Source organism: Balaenoptera borealis, assembly GCF_965194805.1.
Source record: "Balaenoptera borealis genome assembly, chromosome: 7".
Classification (NCBI taxonomy): Eukaryota; Metazoa; Chordata; class Mammalia; order Artiodactyla; family Balaenopteridae; genus Balaenoptera; species Balaenoptera borealis.
Window position 1 is genome coordinate 55,730,973 of NC_138864.1, and position 15,908 is coordinate 55,746,880.

General features: G+C 35.2%; 2 long non-coding RNA genes across 2 annotated transcripts in view; one reads left to right on the forward strand and one right to left on the reverse strand.

Annotated features, from left to right (window-relative positions):
- Nucleotides 1–15,908, forward strand: part of LOC309631856 — a 916,236-nt gene that overhangs the window by 606,019 nt on the left and 294,309 nt on the right. The gene's annotated exons all lie outside the window — the stretch shown is intronic.
- LOC309631769 overlaps nucleotides 1–15,908 on the reverse strand; it is a 551,953-nt gene that overhangs the window by 14,982 nt on the left and 521,063 nt on the right. Inside the window, exon 12 of the long non-coding RNA XR_014246515.1 lies at nucleotides 4,986–5,122. This is a non-coding gene — a long non-coding RNA (uncharacterized lncRNA). The remainder of the gene's footprint in view (nucleotides 1–4,985; nucleotides 5,123–15,908) is intronic.

Below are 15,908 nucleotides of genomic sequence, written 5' to 3' on the forward strand. Positions count from 1 at the left end.
GGATTATGTAGAGAGAAAACATAAATGTTTCAATTCTGCTTACAAAGGCATAATTTAACAAATTGCTGTAAGTCATTGTTATCTTAACAGGAAAGGTTTCCTTATACGTGGAAAACAAAGATTAACAGCTAGTAATGTTCCAGACAAAAAGTTGTACTTGTTGATCTCGATCTCTTGTTAACAGCTTTATGAAGCAATAAAGTTTCTTGTTAGAATTCTTTAATTTCTTACCTAGGTCAGTGATATGATCTGAAAGTTATCAGAAACCTGTACTTGTCAAAAAAAGTCCTTTCTTGAAGATGAAGCATTTTTTGCAAAAGCATTAGAGTAAGATAATAACTCCATAATCACAACACTTAAAATGGCATGGTTAAAGATCTGTGTAGAATGCAATTGTCAAAGAAATTTGGGTTACTTTTGTGACATTCAATATTAAAATAATAACTAGAATTATGACCGATAACTTTACACCAGTACATATTCATATTTTAGAAATTTCATGTAATTTCTAGAACATCAACAATAATGATATTTACCCATACAATATACTCTAAAAACGTTTATCACTGCTCATTTGACAATGCTTCCTGTGTAATTTAACATACCAAATAAGACTAATTAGTTTAATATCTCTCTTTGAGATGTTTCAGGGGCCCTCTGATGCATCCCAAAGTTAGCTAGAGGTCAAAAGAACCTCATTTAGAATTTGATTTGGGGAAATTTGTTGAAGACATCAAAAGGTTTTAAAACACTTGGTCAAATAGGACCATAGGATATTGTGAAACAATACTTATTCACTAAATCAAAGTGACAATAAAAGATTTCAAAAAGCAAATATAGATGGTTATAACAGATTGCTTAAAAGGTAAAGACACCTTACAATCTGTTATCAAAAGCAGACCAGTATTGCAAGAAAACTTTGTCCTCTTAACAGAGAGAAAACCAAATTTTGATTTTGCACCATCTTACCTTTAATATTAAAATTTATTTATCAATTAAACTTGTTCAAATCTTGGTCCTGAGCATGCGCAAAACTCTTTCCTCAGAGTTCCTTTTCCATAAACCGCCTATAACTTCTTTTTGCCTTCAAATTTTGTCCTATGCTTTCCTTTTCTCTCTCTCTTTTAACCTCTCTTTAGGACAAAATTATTCTCTTTTCCCTTGGTAAAATGCATGTACTTTCCTTATACCTTCTCTTTTCCTTGCATATAAAGATATTTTTCTTATTAATTTTTAGTAGTTTTAATTATATATTTTAATTCAAATCCTCAACCTTTAAAAACCTTAATTTCTAGTGAAAATTAAGAAGTAAGCAATTATGAACTATGTTTTACATTAGTATTCTGTAGAATGGCAAACTTAGAAATACTACTTATAATTTCTAAAAACATTTGCTTTCATTTATTTAACATTTGCTTCCTTATAGAAAATATTACAGTATGGCACCAAACTTATTTATTTACTTATTTATTTTTATGTTATTCTTAAAAACATTTATTTATTTATTTATTTAATTTATTTTTGGCTGCGTCAGGTCTTAGTTACAGCATGCGGGATCTTCGTTGTGGCAGGGCTTCTCTGTAGTTGTGGCGTGCAGGTTTTTCTCTCTCTAGTTGTGGCGCACAGGCTCCAGGGCACGTGAGCTCCTGTAGCTGTGGTGCGTGGGTTCCAGAGCACATGGGTTTATGGTATGCGGGCTCTCTTGTTGAGGCGCGCTAGCTCAGTAGTTGTGGAGCGTGGGCTTAGTTGTCCCATAGCATGTGGGATCTTAGCTCCCTGACCAGGGATAGAACCTATATGCCCTGTATTGTAAGGAGGATTCTTTACCACTGGACCACCAGGGAAGTCCCCATATTTATTAATAGTTCAAATATCTTTAATTTCTCTGTAAAAGAAGTCTATGTTCAGGAATTAATGTTTCAGTATTTTAGTTTATTTGGGAATGATCTAGATATTCAAGAAACATCCATAATTTAGCAAAACTCTGAAGTTTCAAGTTACTAAAAATATGGAGAAACAATTTTTAAGTAGACATACCATAAAACATAATTATGCTTGAGGAGTTTGCCTAAAAACTCTTACCTCATTTACATTTAATTTACTTATGAAAATTTCATCAAACCAAGTTATTTTTCTTGCTGACAAATTTTGTACATAGATAATAAGATCTTACTTAACTTTTATTAAACCTAGATTAAACAATAGTATTATACTTAATGCTGATGACTCTAAAGACATATCTGTATTAATTAAACCAACAAGCTTAATCTAACTTTAATACTGAATATTAATTTAATACTGCATATTTCCCAAATCATGTGAACCTGAAATTCATTTGGGTCAGTTTCTATAATATACTTGAGAATTTATATAAGTGCTTAATTTCCTTTAAGCCAGTTAAATATAGCTCATTTACAAATTAATTTTGGCAGTACCATCCAAAGGTAAAGACATGTCATATCTACCATGTACACACAGACATATGGACAGACACAACTAATGTCTCATAGCTTCATTTTAAAACTTAGTCATGAATCAGGTACTGCAATATACAACTCATTAGTTTATAACACTTGGAAGTTAAGTTTATTTGTTTGCGTTTAAATAGGCCTCTGTTCCCTTTTTTCCCCCCAGCCTCAGGAATTGGAGATGATATAGACAAGAGTTCCCTGACCTAGTAGAATATTTACATATCAAAGACACAGGGAGAGAAATACAAGCTCCTCCTAGAAAAACTTCTGTTCCCTTTGGGTCAAAATTTTGGAAAGATACTTTATCAGGCTGGCTTTCTTTAACTGTGCATGCCAAAGCTGGTTTTGGAACATGAAAAAGAGTTCCTTGTTGGCCATTTCAGAGGAGGGTTTCCTTTAGCTCCAAATTAAGTAAGTATGTGCAAGTATAAGTTCCTTATGTACATAAATCCAGTTGGGGTGTTAGTTAGAGGTTATGTAGTGCTCCTTTTTGTTCTCATTTAGAGCCTTCATTTCCCAGTTGAAAGGCGGTTTGTCAGGATAAAATTACTATTGAAAACTATGTGGCTCAGCTCCTCTAGGCATCACTCTAGAGTCCTCTCAGTGCTTTTACATGTCTCGGTTTCTCCCTCCAGAGTCTGAAACTGCCATGGGTGCCCCGAGCACTGGATGGTTCATCCTCATACGTGCATCTCCATATGAGTGAGTTTTTCTTTTATTTATTCATTTAATATTATTATTTTTTTTTTCTAACATCTTTATTGGAGTATAATTGCTTTAAAATGTTGTGTTAGTTTCTGCTGTATAACAAAGTGAGTCAGCTATATGTATACTTATATCTGCATATCCCCGCCCTCTTATGCCTCCTTCCCACCCTCCCTATCCCACCCCTCTAGGTGGTCACAAAGCACTGAGCTGATCTCCCTGTGCTATGTGGCTGCTTCCCACTAGCTATCTATTTTACATTTGGTAGTGTATATATGTCCATGCCGCTCTCTCACTTCGTCCCAGCTTCCCCTTCCCCCTCCCCATGTCCTCAAGTCCATTCTCTATGCCTGTGTCGTTATTCCTGTCCTGCCCCTAGGTTCATCAAAACCATTTTATTTTAGATTCCATATACATGTGTTAGCATACAGTATTTGTTTTTCTCTTTCTGACTTACTTCACTCTGTATGACAGTCTCTAGGTCCATCTACCACACTACAAATAACTCAATTTCATTTCCTTTTATGGCTGAGTAATATTCCATTGTATCTATGTGCCACATCTTCTTTATCCATTCATCTGTCGATGGACACTTAGGTTGGTTCCATGTCCTGGCTACTGTAAATAGAGCTGCAGTGAACATTGTGGTACATGACGCTTTTTGAATTATGGTTTTCTTAGGGTATATGCCCAGTAGTGGGATTGCTGGGTCCTATGGTACTTCTATTTTTAGTTTTTTGAGGAAACTCCATACTGTTCTCCATAGAACAGTGGCTGCATCAATTTACATTCCCACCAACAGTGCAAGAGGGTTCCCCTTTCTCCACACCCTCTCCAGCATTTATTGTTTGTAGATTTTTTGATGATGGCCATTCTGACCGTTGTGAGATGATATCTCATTGCAGTTTTGATTTGCATTTGTCTAATGATTAGCGATGTTGAGCATCCTTTCATGTGTTTGTTGGCGATCTGTATATCTTCTTTGAAGAAATGTCTATTTAGGTCTTCTGCCCGTTTTTGGATTGGGTTGTTTGTTTTTTTGATATTGAGCTGCATGAGCTGCTTGTATATTTTAGAGATTAATCCTTTGTCAGTTGCTTCATTTGTAAATATTTTCTCCCATTGTGAGGATTGCCTTTTTGTCTTGTTTATGGTTTCCTTTGCTGTGCAAAAGCTTTTAAGTTTCATTAGGTTCCATTTGTTTATTTTTGTTTTTATTTCCATTTCTCTAGGAGGTGGGTCAAAAAGGATCTTGCTGTGATTTATGTCATAGAGTGTTCTGCCTATGTTTTCCTCTAAGAGTTTGATAGTGTCTGGCCTTACATTTAGGTCTTTAATCCATTTTGAGTTTATTTTTGTGTATGGTGTTAGGAAGTGTTCTAATTTCATTCTTTTACATGTAGCTAGTCCATGAGTTAGTTTTTAAATTAAGAGTGGGTTTCCCTATGGGACTGCTACACAGGATGAGGACTTGCCTTCACCACTCCTGTAAAATTTCTCAGTAGCCTGAGAAAGCCGTAACCAGCATAACCAGCATAACCAGCTGGGAGGAGTTGTGTACCTTATCTTTGGAGCTAAGGGCTCTCTTATGGTATCTTCACTTTTATTCTGACAAACTCTGTTAAAGGAGTTAATTCAAGGAAAGGCAGCTCCTTACCTAATCACCCAATTCAAACTTTCCCAGTGTCTTTCAACTGAGCACTTTCTCAGTATATTCCAACTGAGAAGTCAGGTACCTTTTTAACTACCACTGAATAAAACTCAGGATCATCCACCAAGACAGGAGATCTGAGATCAGGAAAGACTCACCTAATTAGCCTAGACTTGCCAAGGAGGTGGATGGACACAAGCGGCCCTTGTTGGTACCAAGGCTTTGGATCCGTGTAGAGTTCAGGTGAAGGACAGAAGTCTGCTCTGGTTCCCTTTGTGGTAGCCAAAACCGTCAACTGAAATTAAAACACACACACACACACACACACACACACACACACACACACACACACACACATAATGTGAGAGCTGTGAATTTCAGTTTTATTTGGGGACCTCACTGAGGATTATGGCCCAGGACACAGCCTTTCAGAGAGCTCTGAGGAACTGCTCTGAGGAGGCAGGAGGAGAGGCCAGTATACCTGTGATTTTAGTCAAGGAGTAAGTGCAATCCAGCTTATATCTCAGTAGAAGGTTGCTACTAGTCATGAGAAACATATATTTCCGTTCATGATTTTAGTAATTTTAAAAGTATGGGAAGATGCAAGAATCTGGGACCATAAAACATTTTCCTGAAATAGATATACCTACCTAAGGGCCTGTTTTTCGTGTTTTCCCAAAGCACAGAGTGCCTCATCCAGGTCTTCATCCTGATTACCCTTCAGGGTATACTGTAGGTCAGTGACCACAGTGGCTAATGACTTGTTCCTTGTAGAACTGGATGATGGTCAACATGCTTTGTTTTACAATGTTCTGGTTCACTTAATTGAGGCTGGGAGTGTATTTTAAAATAAGCTTCCACAGAACTACCAAGGGCAATAAGAAGACAAGCAATTTTGAAGTATGAAATTTTGCCTATGAAAGCACTTTACCAGCAATAGATGAATGAAATAAGGCATACCATTGCTGTAGTAGAGACACATTGCACACGTTTAAATTATAGGAGAAAGATTTAAAAGAGGTAGTGCTCTAAAATAGGGAATGAGGAACTCTCCTTTCAATTAACATTTTAAATTATTTTTGCAAGGGAATAAGAAGGGCATAAAAATTTTCATGGTGAATTCTTTGTGAAAAACAAAAGATCAAATGGAATTTTTTTTTTTTTTTAAAGGTCAAGTTTTTGTTTTGTTTTGTTTTAAATTTATTTATGGCTGTGTTGGGTCTTCGTTTCTGTGCGAGGGCTTTCTCTAGTTGTGGCAAGCGGGAGCCACTCTTCATCGCGGTGCGCGGGCCTCTCACTATCGCGGCCTCTCTTGTTGCGGAGCACAGGCTCCAGACGCGCAGGCTCAGTAATTGTGGCTCACGGGTCCAGTTGCTCCGTGGCATGTAGGATCTTCCCAGACCAGGGCTCGAACCCGTGTCCCCTGCATTGGCAGGCAGATTCTCAACCACAGTGCCACCAGGGAAGCCCTCAAATGGAATATTTATGCTCTTGAATGGGAACCTCTTTATAAGCACTGGGTGATTCCTGAACAGAGACACTCCCTATAGCAGGTCAGGATGACTTGATCTGCTTAAAACAGTTTATATACTAGACTGAGAGTTACCTAAGACATAGATAAAATTGAATCTTCTAGAAGAAAATTTAAGATTTTTGACCTACACTCTGCCATTGTGATGGTACACAAGAGTAGCTAAAGTGGTGTTTCACTGTTATTTTTTATTGTTGTGGTTTTAAAGAATCAGTAACACTTTACTGAAATTTTCAGGTAAACTACAGATGGAGATGATAATTTCTGTGTGAAATCATCACTGGTATGCCCTCCACTTAATTTCTTCCTTTATTAAATTTTTCAATAGAGTCCACTGAGTGAACTCTTTTTCTCTCACAAATACATATTTAAATAAATAATTTAAATAAAGGGAATCAATTCATTATATGAAATATTACCTTCAAAGGGCTTATCACAAATATATTCATTTCCTAAATTAAAAGAGCCTCTGTAATGTTTTGTGAATATAACTCTGATTGTATTTAATTATTTTAAGTAGCTCTGCAAAATATTTTAGAACTTAATATCATTTACTGTTTGATAATATAGTTACTTCCTGGGTAATTTCTTTCTTGCATTTACTAAGACTGGGCTGCTAGCTATAATTTTGGCTTATTGTTATTAATTTAAAAAAATCATAACATGTGTCTAGGTGGCTACTGCTTCCTTTTTGACAATATTGATAATTTTCCCATTTGCCTTAATTCTAATCCCTTAATTTTTGGTCACAAAATAGGAATAATTAATTAAATTATCAGTCAGAAGAGAAAAATGTAATGATTTTAGTCATTTAAGTTTCTATTTAAGAAATACAATGCTAAAAAATGGTTCTGAAGAACCTAGGGGCAGGACAGGAATAAAGAAGCAGACGTAGACAATGGACTTGAGGACATGGGGAGGGGGAAAGGTAAGCTGGGACGAAGTGAGAGAGTGGCATGGACTTACATATACTATCAAATGTAAAATAGATAGCTAGTGGGAAGCAGCCACATAGCACAGGGAGATCAGCTCGGTGCTTTGTGACCACCTAGAGGGGTGGGATAGGGAGGGTGGGAGGGAGACACAAGAGGGAGGAGATATGAGGATATATGTATATGTATAGCTGATTCACTTTGTTATAAAGCAGAAACTAACACACCATTGTAAAGCAATTTTACTCCAATAAAGATGTTAAAGAAAAAAAAAAAAGAAATACAGTGCTAATTTGGTACTCTTATGACTGTATCTAGCTGTTAGTAATACCATCATCTAAACTGAATATTTCAATTCTCTTTGTTTCAGGCTGATGATTTGCTTAGTTCAGCTGAATTTATCCAAGCTAGTTTGTGTATTATTTGTTTAAAAAGTGGGTGAGTTAAAGGTCAAAGAAAGAAAGCAATCCATTCACTCATAGGTACAATAAAACCATAAAATCATTAAGATAAATAAAGTAGGTACAATGTAAGTAACAAATGAGGTGACCAAGGAATAATTAGGTGTTAGGACACCTGGTATAACGGAAACTATTTAAATTCAGTGCTAAATTTGATTCTGTACTTTGGGGACATCCAGTGGAAAATGAAATTGATATGTTATGGATCATACCTGTGTAACAAGAGGAACAAACTTCCCTACCTTTTACTTTGGGAGGTATATATTCCATAGGGGTCTAATTTGGCATAATAAAAGACATTCAAAAGTTTCTTTAAGGGGAGGACAATTTTATCCCACTAAATTTTAATCCCACTAATGAAGTGCATAAAATGTTAACTTGTGGCTCTGTGAAATTTCTTTGGGGAACTAGTTTTATCCAGGTTGACAGATTACCAACGAATTGCTTTGTACAGGCAAAAAGCTTAGAGAACCTAGGGCACTGGTCTTTAGACATTTTTGTTCATGTACATCCTAAAATAATTTCAAAAAATTGTGTGCTCCTTGAACATTTAAAAACTAATACCTAAGAATTTCCATGAGAAGTTTAAACATTTTTAAAGCATGTAATTTTTAGCATACTTTAACTATGGCATTTTAAAAATTAAAACTTTTACAGCACATTTAAAATTATAAAAGATTATTTAAATACCACACAGATTTGATACCATCATTATCCATTTAAAATACATGAACAAGACTTTTTTCAGTAGCCAGCAATTTTACATTGTTCCTTATTCTCTTTGAACTCATATTTCCGTTCTATTTTCACTATAGAATTCTCTTTGGGGATGAATTATCATCAATATAACTGCTGGCATTCGGTTGCTCCCAACAATCCACTTGTATAAATATCCAGAAATTATTTTAATTATAATTGGTCAATATGGCTGTCTCTTTCCACTCAGACTTCCCTTCTTCACACTTCCTGTTTTATTGCATATTTTTGGAGTGGTTGTGAGCATTTTTGGGGAACCTGCTAAAAGGAAGTTGAGTTGGGGACACATTTGGTATGAGTCTAATGGGTTATATATATATACGAGGTTGACAATTACTTCCATGTACAGTTAAGTTAAAGACGTGTGAGACACTGGTACAGTCTAAATATTTGCATCTCCTCTAAATTCATATGTTGAAATTCTAATGTCCACTGTTATGGTATTAATAGGTGGGCCTTTGGGTGGTGATTATGTCATGAGGGTAGAGCCCTTGTGAATGGATTAGTATTCCTATGAAAGAAACCGTACAGAGTTCTCTAGCCCCTTCTACCATGTGAGGACACAGCCAGGAAGTGCTGGCTATGAACCAGTAAGGGGCTCTCACCAGAAGTCCACCATGCTGACATCTTGATCTTGGACTTCCCAGCCTCTAAAACTGTTAGAAATAATTTCTGCCGTTTATAAGCTACCCAGTCTGTGGTATTTTAATACAGAGCAGCCCAAACTGACTAAGATCAGCACTTAATTAAAATATTATAATATTTTTAGATTTAGAAATATTTGTATTATCTCTTAGCATCATAAAATTTGTAAGGTTTTATAACTTTTCATGATATTTACATTCATGTGTAAATTTGTATACCTTTTCTTAAAGTACCCCTCCCCTCTCTGCAAATTATATAAGCCTCAAGCCTCATAAAAGCTGCCTACACTTTATTTTGATTTTGTGGGCCTCTGGCCCAGTGGTGATCTACTATTTTTTCTTTGCTTTTAATTATTTTTTAAATTAGTTACATTCACATAATACAAAAGCGTCAAGGAGGTGATAGTGTTTTCTAGCTACTCAATTTCCTTCTCTGGAGGCAACACCAATACCAGCTTCTTTTTACTCTTCCAAGGCTATTCTATGTATAAGTATATATGTTTGCACATTTGATTGATTTTTATTTATATAATAAGAAAGTTATGAGCATTTACTTTGAATTTGCTCATATTTGACCTAATAGCGTGCATTGTACTTGAAATTTTGTGTTTTCTGAAAAAAGGGCAAAAATAATCTATAGTTTTTGTATTCACAAAAGTGTGACTGGGGACTTCCCTGGTGGTGCAGTGGTTAAGACTCTGTGCTCCCAGTGCAGGGGGCCTGGGTTCAATCCCTGGTCAGGGAACTAGATCCCACATGCATGCAGCAACTAAGAGTTTGCATGCCACAACTAAGGAGCCCATGTGCCACAACTAAGGAGCCAGTGAGCGCCAACTAAGACCCAGTGCAAACAAACAAATAAATATTTAAAAAAAAAGAGCTCGATTGGAATTTTCTGTTAAAATCTGGATCCACTCTAAAAAGTAACCAGGCTACAGTCAGAGGCTCCTGCCCCATTCTACAGTACATCCCAATCACAAAGTGCACCAAAATAGCCTGTTCTAACATACAATGTGCTCTCAATGGAAATATGATTAAGTCAAAGAATAAAGCATCACAGAACCTTGATTAGGGATGTTTAACAGACACCAATTGTTTTGGGCTCATGAGTTTTTTTTCTCAACTTTTTAATTTAAAAAGTATGTGAAAATCACAAGTAAAGTACAGTGAATAACCATTTAATCTTCATCTAGATTAACCAACTATTAACATGTTATTTTTAACATGTTAAAAGTAACATGTTGGCTTTCTCTAATTAATAATAATTATAATAATAGTAGGTGTATATTATTGCTGAAAAAATTGAGAGTAAGTTGCAGAGTTATACCACATGAACAAAACCCTTAAAATCACAGAAATGGGCTTTACTTGTTTTGTCAAGTCACGAGGAAAGGTTATTATCTAATCTCTCTTGTCCTCTCAAAAGCCAGTGTATTTAAATGTAAAAAAGCAGAGCCTTGAAATTGCTATCCATCTCTTTGTTCAGCATGCTGAAAAGAGGCTAAACTTTGATCCCATTCACAATTTTCATTATTTCCCTTAACTATGAATTAAGATCTGGAGACATACCATCCTGCTCTTCTTTACTGAGAAAGCAGCCTAGGGATTGGCAGTTGGGTAAACCTTTTACTTATGTACCGATATCCTTTCTTGTTGCACATGGCATGGGTGCCTATCAAACACTTTCCAGTCCATATCATGGTTTTCAAATAAATAATTAAAATAAAGCAAAACAAAGCTCTCTTTTCCATTAGCATGGTGAGCCAGGGGATCTTTTGGTAACTCTGCCTTGCAATGACCATTTGCCATTGACTGATCCTTATTTCTTCTGGAAGAAGATGAATATGACAAACCCAAGAAGGAAAAGGTGGAACCATAGGGCTGAGTCATTTCCTTGCTAGGACATCATTTATGTATGTTACATACATAATAAGGATGGAATAAATGTATGAGGTGTTCTTCAGGCTATATATCTTTTTCCATATCATGAGAAATTTTGCATACTAACTGTTTTGTAATATTTCTGTTAAAGAACATAGGGGAACTGTCTCTCAGTGCCCCAAATGAAAAAGTAAAAGTTGTAATGGTTGTAATTGGCTGTCATCTCTTTCAGTCACCTCAGATATAAATAAAAGAGGGAGGTAGCTTACTAAATTTGGTGAAGAAGATCTAATTAAGTCCAGGAAACTTGACACAAACTACTTTCTGTTCTTTCCTTCTAAAAAAAGGCAACTCTACTAACGGAAACATGAATGATTCAAATCAAGGGAACTTAGAGCAGACAGCTGAGAAACCAGGGTGGGTAAAAACTGATTAATGACTTAAAATTATTTTGAGTAGATAAAAGGTTACTTTGAAAACCCTTCTGATGATGTCTATCTTGTAAAGTTCTGAATTTTTAACCTATCTATTGATTAATTAGGCCTGTTAAGGGGAACAGTGTCCAGACTAATCTTGGGACAAAAATTCTAAACAGAACGCTAAGGTACTTAATGATAAAAAAACAACAAAAAATTGTCAAGCACATCTCTTCCATAGATGTATCAGACAATTATCAAGAAATGATTCATACTCTATACAGAAGAAGAGTAAAATATCTGCTAGGATGCAAGCTAACACACATCAGTAGTTCTGTATCACTTGCTTATAGCTGGCATCTGTTCTGATGGGTGTGTCTGCTTTATTAGTTAAATACTTTGTATTCTGTACCTGGCTACTTCACCAAATTATAGTGCTCTTCAAAATTTTATGCTGTATATGCTGCCTATAAGATGTTTACCTCAGATCTAAAGACACACACAGACTGAAAGTGAGGTGATGGAAAAGGTATTTCATGCAAATGGAAATCAAAAGAAAGCTGGGGTAGCTATAATTATACCAGACAAAATAGACTTTAAAACAAAGACTGTAACAAGAGACAAAGAAGGACGTTACATAATGATCAAGGAATCAATCTAAGAAGAAGATATATCAATTGTAAATACATATGCACCCAACAAAGAAGCACCTAAATGCACAAGGGAAATATTAATGGACATAATGGGAGAAACTGACAGTAACACAATAATAGTAGCAGACTTTAATATCCCACTTGCATCAATGGACAGATCATTCAGACAGAAAATCAATAAAGAAACCATGGCTTTAAAGGACACAGTAGAGCAAGATGGACTTAACAGATACATACAGAACATTCCACCCCAAAGCAGGAGAATACACACTCTTTTCAAGCGCACATGGAACACTCTCCAGGACAGATCACATGCTAGGCCAAAAAAACAAGCCTCAGTAAATTTAAGAAAACTGAAGTCATATCAAGCATCTTCTCCAACCACAGCACTATGAGATTAGAAGTAAATCACAGGAAACAAATGTAAAAAATACAAACACAAACACAAAAAACACAAACACATGGAGGCTGAACAAAATGCTACTAAACAACCAATGTGTCACTGATGAAATCAAGGAAGAAATTAAAAAACAAAACAAAACTGGAGACAAATGAAACTGAAAACATAATGACCCAAAATCTATGGGACATAGCAATATCAGTTCTAAGAATGATGTTTATAGCAACACATGCCTATGTCAGGAAGCAAGAAAAACCTCAGAAAAAAACACAAACAAACAAACAAAAAAACAACCAACCTAACCTTACACCTAAAGGAATGAGAAAAATAAGAACAAACTAAACACAAAGTTAGTAGAAGGAAAGAAATTATAAAGATCACAGCAGAAACAAATGAAATAGAGACTAAAAAATAATTTTAAAAATCAATAAAACTAAAAGATGGTTCTTTGAAAAGATAAACGAAATTGATAAACCTTTAGTCAGACTGATCAAGAAAAAAAGAAAGAGGCTCCAAATCAAAAGAATCAGAAATGAAAAAGGAGTTACAATGAGCACCACAGAAATACAAAATACCATAAGAGACTACTATGAACAAATATATGCAAATAAAATGGACGACATAGAAGAAAAAGAAAAATTCTTAGAAATGCAATATCCCAAGACTGAACCAGGAAGAAAGAAAATATGAACAGACCAATTATCAGTAATGAAATCAAATTAGTAATAAAAAAACTCCCTACAAACAAAAGTCCAGGACCAGATGACTTCACAGGTGAATTCTACCAAACATTTAGAGGAGAATTAATGCTATCCTTCTCAAACTACGCCAAAATTTGCAGAGGTAGGACTGCTTCCAAACGCATTCTAAAAGGCCAGCATCACCCTCGTACCAAAACCAGGCAAAAATATCACACACACAAAAAAGATGTTACAGGTTGACATCACAGGAACATAGATTAAAAAACTCTCAACAAAATATTAGCAAACTTAATCCAACAATACATTAAAAGGATCATACACCATTATCAAGTGGGATTTATCCCAGGGATGCAAGGATGGTTCAATATCCACAAATCAATCAATGTGATACACCACATTAACAAACTGAAGAATAAAAACCATAGGATTATCTCAACAGATGTGGAAAAAGGGTTTGACAAAGTTTAACATCCATTTATGATTAAAAAAAAAAACTCTCCACTAAGTGGGTATAGAAGGAACACACCTCAACATAATAAAGGCCATATATGACAAACCCACAGCTAACACCATACTCACTGGTGAAAATCTGAAAACATTTCCTCTATGATGTAAGACAAGGACGCCCACTCCTAGCACTTTTATTCAACATAGCATTGGAAGTCTTAGCCATAGTAATCAGACAAGAAAAAGAAATAAAAGGAATCCAAATTGGAAAGGAAGAAGTAAAACTGTCACTGTTTCCAGATGACATGACACTATACATAGAAAACCCTAAAGATGCCACCAAAAAACTATGACAGCTCATAAATGAATTTGGTAAACTTGCAAGATACAAAATTAATATACAGAAATTGCTTGCATATCTATACACTAACAACAAGCTATCAGAAAGAGAAATTAAGGAAATGACCTCATTTACAATCACATCAAAAAGAACAAAATTCCTAGGAGTAAATCTAACTAAGGAGGTAAAAGACCCGTACTTGGAAAACTATAAGACACTGATGAAAGAAACTGAAGACAACACAGATGGGAAAATATGCTGTGTTCATGGACTGAAATACGTTATGTTCATGTTCATTTTAATATTGTTAAAATGACCATACCACCCAGGGCAATCTACAGATCCAATGCAATCCTTATCAGAATACCAATGGCATTTTTCTCAGAACTAGAACAAATAATTTTAAAATTTGTATGGAAACACAAAAGATCCTGAATAGCCAAGACAATCTTGAGAAAGAAGAACAGAGCTGGAAGAATCAGGCTCCCTGACTTCAGACTATACTACAAAGCTACAGTTATCAAGACAGTATGGTACTGGCACAAAAACAGAAACAGATAAATGGAGCAGAATAGAGAGCCCAGAAATAAACCTACACACTTAAGGTCAATTAATCTACAACAGAGGAGGCAAGAATATACAGTGTGTAAAAGACAGTCTCGTCAATAATTAATGCTGGAAAAACTGGACAAAAGAATGAAATTAGAACATTTTCTCATACCATTCACAAAAATAAACTCAAAATGGATTAAAGACCTAAATATAAGACCAGAAACCATAAACTCCTAGAAGAAAACATAGGGTGAACACTCTTTGACATATATTATAGCAGTAAAAAATAAACAAATGGGACCTAATTAAACTTAAAAGCTTTTGCACAGCAAAGGAAACCACTGACAAAGTGAAAAGACAATCCATGAAATAAGAGTATGATATGGCTAACAAGGGGTTAATATCTAACATATATAAACAGCTCATACAACTCAACATCAGAAGAACAAGGAACCCAATGAAAAAATTGGCAGAAGTCCTGAATAGACATTTTTCCAAACAATACATAGAGATTGCCAAAAGGCACATGAAAAGATGCTCAACATGGTTAATAATCAGAGAAATGGAAATCAAAACCACAGTGAGATATCTCCTCACATCTGTCAGCATGGCTATCATCAAAGAGGCCACAAATAATAAATATTGGTGAGGATGTGGAGAAAGGGGAACCCTTGTACCCTGTTCTGAGCATGGAAATTAGTGCAGTCACTGTGGAAAACAGTATTGAGTTTCCTCAAAAAGCTAAAAATAGAACTACCATATGATCCAGTAATTCCTTTCTTGGTTATGTAGTTGAAGAAAATGAAAACACTAATTTGAAAAGATACATGCACCCCAATGTTCATAGCAGCATTATTTATAATCGCCAAGATATGGAAGCAACCTAAGCGTACTTCAACAGATGAATGGATAAAGACGTGGTATACATATATATGTGTGTGTGTGTGTATATATATATATACATATACATATATATATATACATACATACATACATACACACAATGGAGTACTACTCAGCAATAAAAAATTAATGAAATTTTGCCATTTGCAACAATACAGATGGACCAGGTTGTTATTATGCTTACTGAAGTAATTCAGACAGAGAAAGACAAATACTGTATGTTATCACTTATACGTGGAATTTAAAAAAAATAAAACAAATGAATAAATGGAACAAAATAGTAACAGACTTACAGAACAAACTAGTGGTTACTGGTGGGGAGAGGGAAGGGTGGAAGGGCAAGATTAGGGTAGGGGATTAAGAGGCACAAACTATTATGTATAAAATAAATAAGCTACAAAGGTATGTTATACAACACAGGGAATATAGCCAATATTTTATAATAATGTTAAATGTAGTAAAAT